Consider the following 17,287-nt stretch of genomic DNA (forward strand, 5'->3'; position numbering starts at 1 on the left):
GAGGAAGTGTCTGCTTCCCCATCCCTCCTGTCCCCATCCCTGTCCATACAGGGTGAAAGTATCCATAATTCAAATTATGGAATGGTTTGGGTGGGAAATAACCTTAAAGTTCATTCAATCCCATCCCCTGCCATGGTCAGGGACCCCTCCCACAGCCCAGGTTGCTCCAAGCCCCATCCAACCTTCAACACTGCCAGGGATGGGGCAGCCACAGCTTCTGGGGGCACCCAGGGGCTCAGCATCCTCACCCCAAAGAATTTCTTCCTCAGATCTCATCTCAATCTCCCCTCTTGCAGCTCAAAACCATTCCCCTTCCTCCCGTCTCTCCCTGCCCTTGTCCCACATCCCTCCCCAGCTTTCCTGGAGCCCCTTCAGTCACTGGAAGGTGCTCTAAGGTCTCCCCATTGCAGCCTTCTCTTCTCCAGCCTGAACACCCCCAACTCTCTCATCCTGGCTCCAGAGCTGCTCCAGGGGGGACCCTCTGAGCCATTGCCAGAGCCCTTGCTGGAGTGGTCCAGCAGAGAGACAGAGACACAAAGGGATCCATCAGAAATGATAGTTTAATTGGAGGGAGGTGAGCACAGCACTATTTAACCACCAGTGCACATTGATGGATTGATCCAAGCCCAGTTACAGGGGGTTTGTGACATCCAGAGGGCTCCTGGCCAGCACCAGCTGGCTCCTGGGATTTTGCTTTGGAGGAGAGCTGCATGGCTGGGAGCTGCTGGGAGCAACCATTTGGGGAAGAGACTGCTGACCCTTCCCCATGCCACCTGCAGTGCTGCCACCAACCCACTGGTGACACCCACCCACTGGTGACACCCACCCAATGGGTGACATCCTAGTGCTGTCCCTCATGGGACCAGTGCCCACCCAGAGCACTGCTATCACCCACCCTGTGCCAGTGTCCTCTGAGCCCCCACCATGGTGTCCCCTTCTCCAAATGTCCCCCTGGGTCTCCTGGGGGTGTCACCTCTGTCCCTGCTGTGGGAGAGGCAGCAGCGCTGGGGAGGGCTGGGAAGGGGAAGGGCTCTGCAAAAGGAGCCATTAAACTGTTGGATTCCTCATCCCAGCTCACAGCAAAACCACGACATGATCAGTCAGAGCTGAACATTAATTATGATTACACCCTGGGACCTTGATTGCCATTGATTAATTGATTGCTGGGCCCCTGGCAGCAGCAGCCCCTCCATGGACATTGCAGAGGGATGAGAGGAGGGGAGATTTAGGGCTGGGGGTGAGATTTAGTGCTCCTGGGGTGCTGGAGAGGAGAGAAGGGAGGTTGGCTTCGAGAATAAGAGAGGGGGAAAGGCCAATGTCCCCTCCCTGAGAGGTGACAGTAGAGCACTGGCAGCACAATGTCACCTCCTCCATGCAGCAGGGAGGGGACGGAGCCACCGGAGACCTCGGGGACACCAATGAGATCCCGGGAGTGGATCCCAGGCTGGGATCTCCCTGAGCTGTTTGCAGATGAAGCCTCTTTGTTGCAGGGTCTGCAGACACACACACACACACACACACACACTGCTGTGTCCCTCTCCTCCCCCCCAGCTGATTTCTATTGACCCACTATTGAAATCAATGCTGGCTGTACCAAGCCCCACTCCAGCAGGGAGGAGGGATGGGCTGCAGCACCTAAGAGGTGTTTTTCCATCCTTAGGGTCCTGAGGGATCTTGTCTGCAAGCTGCACAGCCTTGGAACATCCAGCAGCATTTCCCAGCCTGGTTCCATCAGCCACGGCAGGAGAACGAGCTGCTGCCCATGGGTAGGGATGTGGTGACCATTCCAGGGATGGAGGGGATGAGCTCCAGCATCCTCCTGGCCTCTGCTTTAGGGACAGGCAGTCAGCCTGGCATCTCACCAAACCTCTCAACACAGCTGCTTGTCAGCTCCAACCTGCTCCAGGATGGCACTGAGCAGGACTCCAGTCTGCTCCCAAAGCACTCTCAGCCCTGGAGAAAGCCCAGACATGGCAGAAAGACCAAAGCTGGGAGGGAGGAAACGTTTGCTGAGCTCCCATGGGTGCTCCTCCACCCTGCCTGACCCTGGCCCTCATCCTGGTCTTGAGCACCAGGAGCCAACTCACCCCTTCCTTCCAGCAAACTGCTGCCAAATCCTGGAACCAGAGTGGTTTGGGGATGAATGGACTTTTGGGGGTCACCCAGTCCCACCCCCTGCACTCAGCAGGGACATCTGCAACCAGCTCAGGATGCTCCAAGCCCCATCCAACCTGGACTTCAACATTCCCAGGGATGGGACCTCTCTGGGCAACTTGTACAAGTGTTTCACTTCTTCCTTGTACCTACTCATGGTTCCCAGTTTGAAACTTTTCCCCCTCATCCCATCACTCCCTGCCCTTTTCCAAAATCCCTCCCCAGCTGGACTTGTTCCAACTCCAGCTCCTTCTTGTGTTGGGAAGCCCAGAGCTGGACCCATCACTGCAGGAGGGAGCAGAGGGGGAGACCCTATCTATCCCTGGAGCTGCTGCTGGGGCAGCCCAGGAGGGAGGCTCTGGGCACAGCCTGAATGGGGGAAAAGAAATTATTCCATATAAAATGGGATTAGCAGGATATTGGTAAGAGGATAGTGAGGGGAAAACAAGTGGGGGAAAAAACTTCATGGTGAAACTCCGTGGGGAGGGGGAATTTTTCCAATGGTTAAAAAAAAAAAATTAAGAAAAAGAGGGGAAAGCCCAAGCAAACAAACTCTGGACAATTAATTTATTTTGACAGTAATTTTTCTGGCTGCCATTTCAGACAGACACTCAGGAAGTGCTGAGGGTATCGACATGCAGAGTGAGGAGAGGGCAGGACCCCCATCCTCCTGCCCCTCCTCAGCAGGCTGCCAGCCCAGGGGCTGTGATTTATTTTGTATTCATGAATACCGAGTGAAATCAGAATAATGGGGCACTTAGCTGCGTTACTGAGAAATCACTATTGTGATGCAATTTGCTTCAATTAATTAAGCCTTTTTTTGTGACCATTATTCCTTGTTTTACATTTTGTTTTAAATTTCAAACGATTGGGTGCATTGTGGTGGGAAGCTGATAGCTCTGCTTAGAGCCAGGGCCAGGAGAGGCCATAAATAATGTTTGTCAGCTGTTCCAGCCCACCATCCCACCACCCATCCCAAAATCCAGCAAATCCAACTTCACCCCAGCCTGCAGCTTCCATGGCTGCTCCTGGCTTGATGCTCTGGTGGATTTAATGGGATGGGGATGCTTGCTCAAGGATGTGGAGTCCCTAAGGATTCTCTAAAATGGGCTTAAGTCTGAGTTTTTTGTGGCCCCGGGGAAAAGGAAAGGTTTTTTTTCCTCCTGTATGGAAAGGGAGAGACTGGCTCAGCTCTGGCAGCGTGGAGGGCAGGATGTGTCCCTCCCCTGTGACTGGAGAAGGAGCTTTTTCCAGGTTGGGAAGGGGAGTTTCACCTCTGTGGGTAGCTCCATGCTGCTCATCCCCTTGGCTCAGGGTGGAGATGGAGAAGCCCATGGGTGGAGAAGCCCATGGAAAAGCAGCCACCAGCAGGAATGTTGGGGATAGGATGACCCTGGAAGGTCAACATCTCCCCAGGTCACTGCTGAAGGGCAAGAACCTGCTGCAGAGAAGAAAGCTGAGAGCTGGGAACATCCCTGCCACCTCCAGCCATGCCCACAGCTCATCCCTGCTCATCCCAGGAGGGCTCCACGCTCCTGCTGATGGGCAATGAGCTTTGGCTTTGGCTGCTTTGGGTAGGCAGAGGAACTGCTTTGAGCATCTTTCCCTCCCTGGGTGTGTCTGGAGATGGGCCACAGACTCAAGGACGTGATCACCAAGCAGCTGAAGACTTTCCTGCTTGGGCTCTCTGATCCCTGGGTGCTGGTGGAGTCTCCTGGGGGTTGCTCAGGGTGAAAAAAATAATATTAAACTTGTCCAAGGTCTCCCCAGTGCTGAGCTGAGCATCCTGCCAGCCTGGATCACTGACTGATCACTGGATCCTGGATTGATCACTGCTGAAGGGACTGATCAATCCCCTTCCCAAGAGCACCAGTGTTGGTGAATCCCAGCATCACAGACGCTGCAGGGGGTTCAGTTCCCCCCCAGTCTCCAGGTGAGCAGCCCTGGGACCTGCTCAGCATCTCAGCACCTCTTTATCATGGAATTGCAGAGTGGTTTGGGTTAGAAGGAGCCTTTAAAGGTCACCTAGTCCAAATTCCTATAAAAGCAGGGACACCTCCCGCCAGCCCAGGGTGCTCCAAGCCCCATCTGACCTGATGTTCCAGTGATGGAGCTTCTACCACCTCTGTGGGCAGCCTGGCCCAGGGGCTCAGCACCCTCACCTCCATCTCCCCTCTTGCAGCTGCAAACCCTTCCCCCTCATCCCATCCCTCCAGACCCTTGTCCCAAGTCCCTCCCCGGCTTTCCTGGAGCCCCTTCAGTCACTGGAAGGTGCTCTAAGGTCTCCCCATTGCAGCCTTCTCTTCCCCAGCCTGAACACCCCCAACTCTCTCATCCTGGCTCCAGAGCTGCTCCAGCTCTCCCAGCATTTCCAGGGCTTCCTCTGGACTCACTCCGTGTCCTTCTGGTGTTGGAGACCCCAGAGCAGGACCCAGCACTGCAGGGGGGGTCTGACCCAAGCAGAGCAGAGTGGGGACAGTCCTAATGGCCCCTTTCCTTTTAATGTAGCCCCAGATCTTCCCTGCATCCCCCCTGTCCCCACACCCCCAGCCTCACTCCAAGCCCTGGGATGCAGGCAGGTGTTTGCAGATGTCTTTCCAGCCAGGAGTTCTTTTTCCCATCCTCCAGGTGATACCATTTAACCTCCCATGATTTTTATCCTCTGTGTCATCACATCCAGTGCCGGGGTGTAACTCCTGCACCGAACACGTGAGGGGCCCCTGCAGCAGCACTGCTGCTCCTGTGTCTTTAACAGAGGGGAGAGAAAATATTGGTGCCTCAGACCCCCCTGGGAATAAATTCATACTGCCGGATCGATTCGATTTTTTTTCCTCCTTTTGCCTGATTCCTACAGCCTCCTGGGTAACGAAGATTAAGCTTCAAGCCCTTCTGATATTACTTTGAAATGCAGAAACCTTCAGAAAAAGAGACTACATCTTCTCTTTTCTTGGAAAAAGGCAAATATCTTTGGGGATGGGCCGGTGCTTGCCTATTTTCTCCTTCTCCCACCTTGGGAGCAACCAAGACACATGTGTGCAGGCTGACAAGCACCTCGTGCAGCTGCATGGAGGTGCCCAGCTCCGTTTTGGTGGATCAGGGTAAAGATTCAAGGACTCCCTGGATGTAACTGGTGTTAAAGTGCAGCTGAAGCAGGGCAGCCTCAAATTCAGGTCCATTCATTAGCAACCCTGTTCTGATGCAGGGTGTTGAAACGGGGGGTGAGAGCTCTCAGAATGCAAGAGAAGAGCTCTGAGCTTCCCCAGATCCCTCGTGTCTGGGGGCAGACCTGGCCTGGCCACCTCTGCCACACTGGGACCAGCTCCAGTTATTTAACTGGTGCCACTGGTGATGCCAGAGAGCAGCATCCAGCCCTTTGGCCAGGAGCCTGGGCCATTTCACCAGGGTGGTGGCTGGAGGCTCCACCCTTTGCAGAGCTGCAGGTAGAACCTTAGGAAATTTGGCAGAGAACAGGGAAAGCTGAGACGTGGGGAACAAAAGGCAGAGAGCCCTGAGCCCCTGGGGCTCCTCGCTGCAAGGAGGTGAAGATTTGGGAAGGACATGAGGAAAAGGGGATGAAGATGCTGCAGGAGGAGGTGTGGGGATGGAGTGGGGAATGGAACAGCCACATGCAGAGTGGTGGAGGGAGAGGAAAACCTGGAAAGCCCCAGGCAATGGAGGTTTTTTGCACAAGCTGGTAGGCAGGGGTGCTCCTGGCTCACACCAAGTCAAACCTTGATCTTACCTGGGCCTTTCCTTGCTCTCAGCCACACATTTGCCACACAGGCAGCTCCTTTGGGCTTGGATGTGTCCCCCAGGGTCCTGCCCTCTGTCTCTTTCTTTGCCATCAGAGTCTCCAGATCAGTCCAGAGTCCTCCTTGCCTTATTCTGCTCCCTGCAGCAAACAAGGTCCCTCTCATAACCATGGCCCAGTCTGCTCCCTTCATCTTCCCAAGCATCCCACAGCTCTGAACGTGTCCTTCAGGCTCTGCAGCTTACAAACCCACTTTTGGTGCCTGTCCTGGTGTCTACAAAGGGACAATTTCAATGCTCTCTGCCCCTTCATGGGTTTTGTTTCCCTGCAGGCAGCTTTCATCTTCCTTTCCAAAGCTCTGGAGACCTGGAGCAGACCCATCACCCGAGTCCAAAAGGTGCCCACCTTCCCATGGGGAGCTGTGGACATCTCCAGCCACTTGTGAGCCTGTCTCTGGCAAAACTCGTGCTGAAGGACCTTGTCACTGATACTTGGACATGCCCAGGGAAGCTGGAATCCACCTTCACCACGTGTGTCCTTGGGTCACCACTCTGCAAAACCAACCTGGAGTTTTGAGGCAGGGACTCTCCAGACCTTTTTCAGGCTGTGAATGAAGTGATATTCTCACTCTTCATTTTTTTATCAATAAACACTATTGCCCTTTTCTTGCAACCCCTTCAGCAATTAAAAAAAAAAAAAAAAAAAAAAAAAGAAGAAGAAGAAGAAGAAGAAGAAGAGGAAGAAGAAGACAAAGGGAGTTGATGTTTGACTGCTGGGCTATCACTTAAGTCCTTGTTCCTGTTTACTCAGGACTTATTAGAGCTCATTCAATGCCTATAGCATGGCTGGATCAATACCTGCTGGGAGCAAGAGAGATTCCGCTTGGCCACTGTAGCCCATGTTGCAGAATTGATCTGCTTGGCTGCTGCAATCTGAAAATCCATCTTTTTTGCGCTCTCTGCCTCCCTCTCTGCAGCGGGTTGCTAAGCAACGGGGGCTCCTTTGGGCGCCCATTGGTCAGCGCCGCGCCGGGGCGCCGTGGTCCTCCCCGGTCACTTGGGCCACTTCGGGCTCCGGTTCCTCCTCCGAGGATGTCTGCGGGCTGAGGAGGAGGTGGGGAAAGGGCAGGGAGGAGGGGAAAGGGGCTGGGGGGGTGGTGGTGGTGAGGAGAGGAGGGACGGGGAGAAAAGGGAAATCGATATCACCTCACATTTAACCTTTCTTAAAAAAAAAAAAAAAAAAAAAAAAAAAAAAAAAAAAAAAAAAGAGAGGGAAAAAAAAAAAATCTTTGAGAAAACTCTATTGACCCGTTCCTTATCACTCTGTGCCACTGCAGCCCCCCCCAGCCCCTCAGAAATGCTTCACCCACGCTGCTTTTTAGGGTGGATCTTGCTTTCCTCCCTCTCACCTTGGCTGCACACAAAGTTAGGCCAGTTTAGCTAAAGGTGTGTTTTTAACCTGATTTCATTAAACTGGGGCAAAACCTTTGTGCGGATGTACTGGGATCAATGGAAACCCCATTTGCATCGATTTCGCTTCGCTTTGGTAAAGGAATCGAATTATACAAACCAATACCAACCTGCTTTAAAATGATTTAAGAGTGTCTACACAAGACCAATTTTGGCTTGCAATTTTGTGTGGAGACAAGGTCCATCCCTCCTCTCCAAAGAGCCATTCATTAGGCAAATCCCACTGCCACAAAAGCCTCTGAGCCCTGGCTCCTCTGGCCTCCCTGACAGCAGCATCTTTCCAGCTCCCAGCAGCTCATCCTCCAGGTGATGTCCAGGTTTTCCTGCTCTCCCATCAGGTGAAGATCAGGTGTTTGTTGGTGGGGTGGTTGTTTCTCGGGTGCTGCAGAGTATTTACTGCACAGATATTGATCCTGCTCTCGATCCATCCCACCGGAGATCCGTGTGTCCATGTGTGCTCTTCTCTTCTAACAAAGCTTTCTGTCATGGTCCTGAGCTGATGATGTATCTCCACCCCAAAGTCTTTGTACTGGAGCTTTACAACCCCTGTTTTGTGGTTACCTTCACAAGACCAAAGGACAGATGGGTAAATACCAGACCTTGGGTCCCTTGTGGGACACCTGCACCAAGTGGCCTCGTTTCCACCAGCTCAGATCCCAGGAAGAGCCACATTTCTCCAGTGTCACCAAAGCCAGCTGATTTTATCAGCTGCCCCAAGGGGTAACTCACATGCAAAGAGGTTTCCTAGGCAGAAAACACGAGACTGGTGTTGGCTCAGAAAAGATGGACCTTTGGTCCCAGCCTGGTGCTTGCTCAGTGGAACTGGACCTCTGGTCCCACCCATCAGCCCTCAGCACAACCTGCTTGGCTCCAGTTAATCCCAGATGGCACTGCTATGGCCATATTATCCCTGGGTAAGATGTTCTTTGGGTCTCTTTGCTTCATTTTTGGGTTCAGCAAATGACTCTCAGACTCCCTCTCCACCATAGCAGTTCAGGGTGGGCTGTGGTGGAGAAGCTCCTTAACCCATCCCTGATGGAAAAGGGGAATCAGGTCAAGTACCTGCACTGCAGCTGGGTGGCACCAACTCCCCAGGGGAGACAAGAACCCAGGTGAAATGGGTCTCTGATCAGCCCCCCCAGATACTGTGTGCAGCTGGATGGACTCTCATCTGACCTTGCACCCTTGAGCCAGGGGAAGAAGCCCCAGAGGACATGGATATTGTTATCCTGTTTTACAGACACATTCCTATTTTTAAAGGGATTTTTTTCTTTCCTTGTGAAGTCCAAATCCCAACAGTTTCATCTCAGATAGAAGAGGTGGATGTGGCCCAGCCCAAGGCAGGGTCAGAAGCCCTTTCCCAGGCTTTACACACAGGCATCCAGATGGGGACAAATTCCAGCTCTGGGACCCATCCTGCCACTGGGTGATGCAAGGAGCCAAATCCTTCCCCATGAAGACTCATCCTGAGTGCTGCTACAATTTTCTCCTCCTCTGCAGTTGCCTCTGAGCATTTCTTGTCCTACCCTAATTTTTCACCTGGAGGAAAGCAGGACACAAACCTTAAAGGAGAGGGACAAGAGCTTGAGAGCCCTGTCAGAGCAGGGCTCCATTCCTGGGAGCATCCCAGGCCCTTCCCCACCGAGCACAGTTCAGGGATACCCTGAAAGTTTTAAAAATCAGAAAACAATCACTTGACCAACATTTAATCCTTTCCCCAACGGAAGCAGCTGCTTCTGTACATCTCCCTTTTCAAACATCCCCTTGGCCACAAGAAGAGGATGGGAGTCATGGGATTGTCCCATTCCAGCCTTTTCCAAAAGAATAATTTTCCTCTTCCAGACCCATGTGATTTTACTTTTGTTTTAAAATTGTGATTAATTTACACTGAAAGGAAATTTGAAAAATCGACCAAGCTTAAATTTGGTGACAACTTTAAAGCCTGTCAGAGCCACCAGAACCAACTTTAAAGCCAGAACTAGACTGTCAGAACAACCTGGTTTGGTTAACAGTGTCTGTAATGGGTTTGATTTTCATTTTTTTTCCCAATTTCTTGCTTTTTTCTCTAAGTGAATAAATTAAAATTCACTTCAGTGCTCACAGAAGGAGGAACCCATCTTCTGCCAGGTCCCAAAATTCTTCTGTGAATTCCCAGGGGGTTAGGTGTGTATTTATGGGCTCATGAATAGCAGTGGTTCCTCAAATCAGGGCAATGCTTTCTTCTTCCCACTGTGATTTTTGACATATTTTGTTTCATACACAAATTAATGGCTTTATTAAGCAGCCCATCCCCCTCTGGCAAATCATCCACCACAGGATCTGTGAGGAGTCCCCACACCAAGAGCACAGCTCAGGAAGACCATGAACTGATTTTTGCTTTTGCTTAGAGCTTACAACCTTGATGAGCCTGCTCAATATTTACCAAGCTCTTCACTGTCCCCCAGAGCTGAGCAGCACCTAGGGAAAATATTCCTGGTCTTCATCACCACAAAAACCTTCAGGTTTGATTCTGAAGAGTCATAGAATCATGGAACAGTTTGGGTGGGAAGGGACCTTAAAGCCACCCCTGCCATGGTCAGGGACAACCTCCCACAGCCCAGGGTGCTCCAAGCCCCATCCAACCTTCAACACTGCCAGGGATGAGACTTCTACCATCTCTCTGGGCAGCTTGTACTGGTGTTCCATCACTCTTTGAGTACAATATGTCTTCCTTGTATCTAGTCTAGGTTTCCAGTTTGAAGCCATTTCCCCTCATCCCATCCCTCCAGGCCCTTGTCCCAAGTCCCTCCCCAGCTTTCCTGGATCCCCTTCAGTCACTGGAAGGTGCTCTAAGGTCTCCCCATTGCAGCCTTCTCTTCTCCAGCCTGAACACCCCCAACTCTGTCTCCAGAGCAGAGCTGCTCCAACCCTCTCAGCATTTCCAGGGCCTCCTCTGGATTCACTCCAACAGCTCCATGTCCTTCTGCTGCTGGGGACTCCAGAGCTGGACACAGCACTGGTCTCACTGGAGCTCTCCCAGTCACCTCTCCTCGGTTCTCCTGGTCCTGCAGCCTCTGAACAGCTCTGCCTTCAAGCACAGCTGGATGCCTGAGGGGGGGAAGCAGGTTTCACCCCCACCTTGAGCCCCTTGTGGTGTCTGCCCATGGTGTGCAGGATGGTGTCCATCCCCCTCCAGGCCCCCCCAGCCTTTCAGGCCCCTCACTGGCATCGAGGGCATTTCCTAACGCCCTCGTTCAGCAGATGCCAAAGTACTGGGAATGGGGACCCGTGCTGGGGGCTCTGCTGGCTGCTCAGGGAGCCCTCAGGAAGGTCCCTGCAAGAAGGGACCCGGCTGCTCCCCATGCCATAGGTTTCATGGAGGGGGGTGATGAGGTGCTGCTGGAGATTTGGCAGGAGGAGAAAGAGGTGGCATTTTGAGAAGGTTTCACTGCCATCCCCTCCAGCACGGCTGCTCGGGGACTGCAGCGTTTAACGGGTTGGAAGGTGGAGCTGGCACAGAGGCTCCTGCATCCCACACCCCCAGCAGCTTGGGCCTTGCAAGCATCTGGCTGAGGGCACAGATTGAATCCCCAAATCCTTTCATTTTCCTTCTGAGCACCCCAGAGTCACTCAGGGCCACCTCCCCCTGAGCTCAGTTCTCCCAGAGCTTTGCACAGCCGGAGCCGGGCAGGATTCCCCCTTCTGCAGAATTCCTGTGGCTGGGAAATGAACCCTGAGCAGACACTAAAAAGCTCAGGTCTGGAACAACTGCTGTGGGTTAGCTGGCATTATTATTATTATTATTATTATTATTATTATTATTATTATTATTATTATTATTATTTTCTTCGCAGCTTGTTTTCCACTGAACATCTCCTGCACACAAGGAGTGGGAGGAAGAGGAGGGGAGGTGAGTGGGGGTGAGGGGAGGTGGGAGGAGGAGAGAGTCCATTGACAAAGTGAGGTTATTAATTTTTCAGAAAAGAAAATGCATTCTGCGTTTTGAGGTGAGATATTGATATGTGCTTTAGTGCTCCTTTATTTCTTTTGCTTCTTTTGCTTCATTCTCACTTTATTTTTTTGTTCCCCATGCCGTATTTTTTCACAAGCCCCCGTCCCCTTGCAAAGCTCCCAAACACTTTAAAGCCAATTTTCAAACTCCCTTTGAAGCTGCAGCTATCTGGGGGAATGAAAGCAAAGTTCCCTTTTCTGAACACACTTAAATTTCTTGTATCATTAACATGAAACAAGTGTTGACAGTGGAGCAAGAAATCTTCCCCACCCCAGAGACCTCAGAGCCAGCCTGGGCAGGCAATGGACACACGAGGAGGATGAAAAATCTGGGATTTGCTCCGGGTCATGGCCAAGCCCCTTGTGTGGGGAGCAGAGGACGCGGTGCTGGGGCTCTGCAGGTCCCCACCAGGTCTCCAGACTGGTTGAAGCCCCCTCACTGTCCCTGTGGATATCAGAGATGTTGCTCTGGGTCTGTGAGGCTTTTCCAGCCTCTTTTTACTCTTTTGCATATTTTTTTTCCCCTCAGCCATCTCCACCTGCTCCTCTCCGCTTTCCCTCTGCATCATTTCACTCACAACCCCTGGGGGATTTTTCACCCACCACCACCGGCTCCACCGGCCCAAACCCTCCCCGAAAAGCCACATCAAAGACTCCAGCATCCCGGGGAGAAGGAAGAGCTGAGCCATACACACACTGCCGGGTGACACCGAGGCTGTTTGTGCACCAGCTGGATAAATCAGCGGTGCATTTAGCCCTTCACACACCACACAAACGAAGGTCAGGAAACAAAAAACTTCATCCATTAACATAATGACAGGTATTTCCCTGTTCTTAGGCCAGGCTTAGTCGAGCAAAACGCTTAAGTACGTGATTAATTTGAAGTCTAAGAGACTTAAGCACACGCTTAAGTGTTCTCCAGCTCCGGACCTAACAACAGAGGTTTCTACAGAGCAATCCACTCTCACGACATGTTCCAGCGCTGCTCAGATGTATGGATTAAGGGTGCCATAAACAGTTGAGATATTCTGTTTAAACAATCATTTGTTGACAAGACTATTCTAAGCCCATCGAATCCCTAAGTGATAGATGTATGTTGTCTTTCTGAGTCTCATGCTGTATCAGCCATTGATTTTTTTCAGCCTGGATGCTAAGGTAACCTTTACCTGAGAGCTTAAGCCGAAAGCCATGGCTGGGCTCACCATCCCGGCCACTGTTTGCATTGCTGGAGCCAGGACAAAGCCAAGCTGCAGCTTTGCAGCCGTCTGCAGAGCAGGAGGCTGCCCTGACCCTTTCAGGGGCTGGGGATGCAGAAGAACATCTGGGCAGGAGCCCTCGGTGCTGAGGGATCCCGGAGTCTTGCTCCAGCCTGAATCCTCTCTCCTAATCTACAGCTTCCCCTCCCCAGGGAGCAGCAATATTCTCCTATCATTCATCTCGCCACTCAACACCCACTTCAGGAGGTGTTTGTCTCCATGGGTGCCCCGGTGGCTCCATCCTCATGTGGGTGCCGTCTCGGGACACCCTTCTGTGAGATCTGTTTTAATCACATTTATACCCTGTAACCAGGGGAAGGAACCTATTGACAGTCTGTCCTCACATTTCTGTCAATTCTTCCGGAGACATCATTAAATCCAAGAGTGGATCTTAATTTAATGTGTTAGCTAACGGGTTATTTAATTAGTTTTCAATACCTCCCCCCTCAAAAAAAAAAAAAAAAAAAAAAAAAAAAAAAAAAAAAAAAAAAAAGTGAGAGGTGAGGCAATGGGCTAAGTATTAGGGGAAAAAACAACAACAACAACAACAAAACCCCACAAACAAAAAACCCAACAAAACCAAGCAACCAACAAACAAACAGAGAGCAGGATGATGAACACATCCAGATTTCCCGGATCTGCAGAGAAATCGTCTCCCCGGCCCCTTCACCCCTTCTCGCTCAGAAGAAAGAGCCCTGTTGCATTTCCCCTTCTCCCCACTGTGTTCAATAATAAATGAAAATGGTAAAAAGCAATTCATACACAGGCTAAGCGTCTGGATTTATTATCAAGACAATTACACCGAGGAGAATTCCCGGAAAATTACTCTTCGAAGTCTTTCTCTGCCACCCCCCCCTAGTTTGGATAAATACAGCAGCAATTACTGCAGCGGGAGAGAGAAGGGCGTGGGGAGACACGGGGACAGGGGTGTCACTGCCCCGTGCCCCGGCCAGGCCGATCATTGGGATGGCACCTGAAACGGGAGTCACTTCGTACCCAAGAGAGTGGCAGAGTTTTTTTGGGGGGCGGGCTGGGGGGTGGGTGCAGATGTTTCCCTTGAACAGGTCTGTGTGTTCTGTGCGTGTTTAATAGCCCGAGGGAGGACGAGCCGCTTTGGGTTATTTTAGTGAGAAGAGCAGCGTGGCCGAAGGACGCTGAGAGGGGCGAGGGGTATGTCCGGGCACTGCATCCTGCGGGGACCCCCTGGCCCCCCCCTGCCCAGTCAGGGGAAGCTGCGGGGTCTGGTCGGGGGTCGGCGGGTCCCTGCTATGTCCCCCATCGCTGCCTCTGCTCTTGTTTCACCTGCTCCCCATTCCTGCCTGTCCCCGACTCTTCTTCGTTCCCATCCCTGCTTGTCCCCCGTCCGTCTCATCCCATCCCTGCCTGTTTCCATCCCTGGCTCTCCTCTGTCGCTGCCTATCCCCATCCCTGCTTCACCCCCCTTTCTGCCTCATCCCTGTCCTATCGTGTCACCTTTCCTGCCTCATCCCCGTCCCTGCTTTCTCCCATCCCTGCCCGTTTCCATCCTTTCCTCATCCCTGTCCCTGCTTTCTCCCATCCCTTCCTATTTCCATCCCTGCCTGTCCTCACGGCTTCCTCCCCAGGATGCTACTGCAGGACCTTTCCTTGGGGCTCCCCGGTTCCCCGCAGCCCCGGGGATGGTTGGGACCTGTTGCGGGGGCTGAGCTGAACGGACCGGGGGGGCTCCGGGCCTGGCAGAGACCTCTTCTCACCCTACCGAGGGCCGAGCCGGGGCGGGCTCCGCAGGGACCGGCCATACCTTCCCACTTCCCTCGGGCTTGGGGAGCAAAGTCTCCAAAATCGGAAGCTTTTCGAAAAAGCAGAAAAAGAACTCGCTTTCCGAGTCGGGAAAAGGAGCCTTCGGCAGGAGGAAAATACCTGAGGAAACAGAGAGGAAAAAAAATATTCACATATATAAATTGTACATACAATAAATACGGTATATTTGCCTATCTATATCCTTATATATATTATCTAAAAAAACCTCGATTGCATGCAGGCGATGCAGGAACGAGCTGCAGACTGCTGGAAGTGTCAGGTTCGTCTCATTTCCTCGACGTTTCACAACACACCGGACCTGGGTCCTCTGCCCCGGCCCCGCGGTTCGTGTCACCCCTCCCGACACCCCATCACCAGTCCTCAGGGGGCTTTTGGGGTGCCCAGACACTCGGGCATAATGTACCCCGAAATGCACAAGGAAAGAAAAGTGGGAGAGGGCAGAGGCAGCGGGAACGAGAAGTATTTCGGAGGTCTGGAGGAGAACCCGTCACCCCGCAGAGCACCGACAAACTCGTTGCATGTCTCACCTTGTAATTTATAAATTCACTCCAACTCCAGCCTGGCTCAGGGGTGGCCGGGCCCGGCCGCGGAAAGGAGGAAACGAGACCGGAAGGAGGAGAAAACATGAGGAAAAAAAAAATGCATGTATATATATAAATCCAACCTCGGAGAAATCTCAGCGATTTTTACCGGTTTTTCCAAAAAAAATTCGAGCCCACCTCGCGCCGCGGCCAGGGTGTAAAGTTCAGGGCTGCTCCACCGGGAAGTTTTGAAAACAAATTGCGAATGAAAGAGGTTCCCGGGGGCCCCCGTAGCTTTTCCCGGAGCTGGGTGCAGCGCGGGGAGCTCGGCCCGGCCCCGGCCGCGGTTGGGTGCGGAGCCTCGGGGGCGAATGGCCCCAGCACGGACCGCGCCGGATCTCGGCGGGCCCGCTTCGTTCGGGGGAAAACTTGCGGGAGTTATATCGAAAAGAGCAACCCCCCGTCCTCAAACCACCCCCGGGGGAGAAATTGGGTGGAGGCCCCTCCCCCAGCCCCTTCCGCGGCCCCGCCGCTCCCGGGCGCCGAGTTTCGGGGCGGCCCAAAGTTTCGGGATAAACGAGAAAAGTCTCCGCAAAGGTTGGGGGGGGGAAGAGGTTCTCCCCCTACTCCTGCCCCGCCGCCCCGTTCCTTGTTTTCCCTCCGTTCCTGTCGCTTTTCCCCGCTCCCACCCCGTCCCCTCCCGAGCCCCGGAGGAAGGCGGGTGGCAAAAGCGGGCAGAGGGCTGGGGTTGCACCCGACGGGCCCCCAGTTCTGTCCCTCTCCCTGAAAGCCTCCCGCACCGATTCTGTAGTAAGAAGGAAATTTTTCGCTGAGGAAGAAATGAAAAATAAAATAAAATAAAATAGAAATTATATCCCGTAAAAGGAAAAGGAAAAGAAGCCAGTAGCAGCGGGGAAAGGGCCTGATCTTGCAGCTGAAATTGTCTTAAAATTAAAAAAAGCCGCCGAATGGCGGGGGAGGAAGGTACGAGCGGGCGGGGGGGGGAATTTTTAGAAGTGGGAAATGTCGGTGGAGAAAGGGTCGGGGGTTTTTTTTCTAGTCCGGATTCGTGCCCGAAGCGTCACAACCCCGGCGCAAGTCTCTGGACATTGCGGAGAACCCGGGGTTGGGCAAATCGCACCCGAAACTGCAGGAAAGGCTGAGAAAGGGATGGGGGGGGGGGGGCTGCAGGTGCGGGACAGCCCCCGCCCGCGGCCGCCCTGAGATGCCCCACTCGGAGCCCCACGCAACAGGACCGGCGGGGATGGGGGCTTCGGTCCTGTGCCCCCTTCCCCTGAAGCGGCTTGCCCCAAATCCCGCTTTAATAACCCCAAATCCGGGCGGAACTTTTCCGTCTTCGCTGTTTTTTTTTTTTTTTTTCCTTTCCTGCCTTGTTTTGTTTAGGAAGCGAAAGCGTTTGAATCCCCTTCAAGAACCGGTATCAAAGTCTCTTTTTTTAAAAGCTATTGATTGCAAAAGTCTTATTTAAACCAACACATTTTAGTTTCTCACATTTTAAAACATCATCTGGGGCCCATTGTATGGAAAATCGATTAGCAGAAATTGCCACGCTCTTTGCCTCCCGCTTGATTGTTGTAAAATCGAGACATCCATAGGCAAAGGCTGGGCTGGGGAAGATTTGGAACCGAAATGAAAGGGTTTGCAGGGAATCTATAGGCACTAAATAATTCACCTGCCAGGCGATGGTGCTGTTATTTTGAAGCCTTAAAGAACTTTAAGGAACTTGGTCTTCTAGAGGGGCAGGACTATGGCGGGATGAGCGGGAGCCACGTTGCCGTTTCCTTCTCCTTCCCTGCCCGGGCAAACAATATGGTTTATCCCCTGCCTTGTACCTGGTCGCCGATTGCAGTAAATATTTCCCGCAGGTGAGCGCCTCGCTCCTCTGGATATTTATTTCTGGCCATGTCGTTTCCAGCTGTCCCTAAGAGAGGGGGGGGGGGGGGGAGCGGGGAAGAAAGAAAAAAGAAAAAAAGAAAAAAAATTGAGCTCAAATCAAGCCCGGCGCAGCGGTATGGTCCCCGAAGGCAGGGGTACAGGCGGGGTACAGGCAGGGAGGGGGCAGCAGTGCCCGTCCTGCCTCTCACACACCCTCTCCCTGGGGCTCGGAGCTGCCGCCGGCTCCTGCCTGGGAACGGGGCCGCGTCCCCGGTGCGGAGAGTCCCGGGAGCCCCGCTCCGTCCGGAGGGGCAGCCGGAGGTTGCGAAACGGGTCAGGGGTTTTTGTTGTTGTTGCTGTTGTTGTTTGGTTTTGGGTTCGGGTTTTGGGGGGTTTTTTGTTTGTTTTTTTTTTTGTTTGTGTGTTTTTTAATGGGGGGAGTACAGTGCC

The sequence above is a fragment of the Heliangelus exortis genome, chromosome 28 (assembly GCF_036169615.1).
Source record: "Heliangelus exortis chromosome 28, bHelExo1.hap1, whole genome shotgun sequence".
Taxonomy (NCBI): Eukaryota; Metazoa; Chordata; class Aves; order Apodiformes; family Trochilidae; genus Heliangelus; species Heliangelus exortis.